Raw genomic sequence first — 1,029 nt, 5'->3', positions numbered from 1 at the left:
ATTACAGGCGTGCGCTACCACACCCGGCTAATTTTTTTATTTATTGTAGAGATGAGGTCTTGCTGCCCAGGCGGGTCTCGAACCTGCGGGATCAGGCAATCCACTTACCTCAGCCTTCCAAAGGCGCAGGATTACAGGCTGAGCCACCGAGCCCGGCTCATGTTGCATCTTCATTGTTAACTAATGTTAGAAGTATGGTTGGTACTCATCAAAATGATATGAAGAAATGCTGTGTAACTAGTAGATAACTTATTTCAGAGAAACAAGTTATTGGTCATTGAAAGTCAATAATATTCTAGTATGAAACAATCAGAAATGGGATGGCTCATCCCATTTAAGGTATTCTTGAGGGAATTCAATTTAGTTCCTTAGGCATATATTTTAACATAGACTTTCAAAGCTCCTCAGTTACTCTGAGGATCTTTGCTGTTCAGAAGACCCACAGCTTGATGCCACCTAATTATTGAAGATGATACATTTTTTTCCCCTTCTGAATCAGTTTTTCTTGAATGGCAAAATAAGTGAATAATGGAGCATAGTCAAGATTATGATCAACCACCACTTTTTAATCTTAAAAACTGTAGCTATTTGGGTTTTTTGTTTCTGTTTTTTTGAGTTGGAGTCTGACTCCACAGCCACTGCAGCTTCAACCTGCTGGGCTCAGGTGATCCTTCCGCCTCAGTCTTCCAAGTAACTGGAACTGTAGGCACGTGACACCATGCTCAGCTAATTTTCTGATTTATTGTAAAGGTGAGGTTTCGCCAAGTTGTCCAGACTGGTTCAAACCCATGTATTCAGGCAGTTCTCTCACCTCAGCCTCCCAAAGTGCTGGGATTATAGACTTGAGCCTTTGCCCAGCCAGTAGCTATTTGTTAAACTGATGGCATATGAAGGCAAAAAGTCTGGTGGTTTCTAAAGTAATAGACCTTTGAAAATTAAAAAATGTGAAATTTATTGATGACATAGGGAGCAAAGAGCTGAATTCTTTTGTCTAATGCTTATCAAAAATGAAACTTTGTACTCTACTGG

The sequence above is a fragment of the Carlito syrichta genome, unplaced genomic scaffold (assembly GCF_000164805.1).
Source record: "Carlito syrichta isolate Samal-C Ts95f unplaced genomic scaffold, Tarsius_syrichta-2.0.1 Scaffold314045, whole genome shotgun sequence".
Taxonomy (NCBI): domain Eukaryota; kingdom Metazoa; phylum Chordata; class Mammalia; order Primates; family Tarsiidae; genus Carlito; species Carlito syrichta.
Note: the sequence above shows the minus strand (reverse complement) of the source record.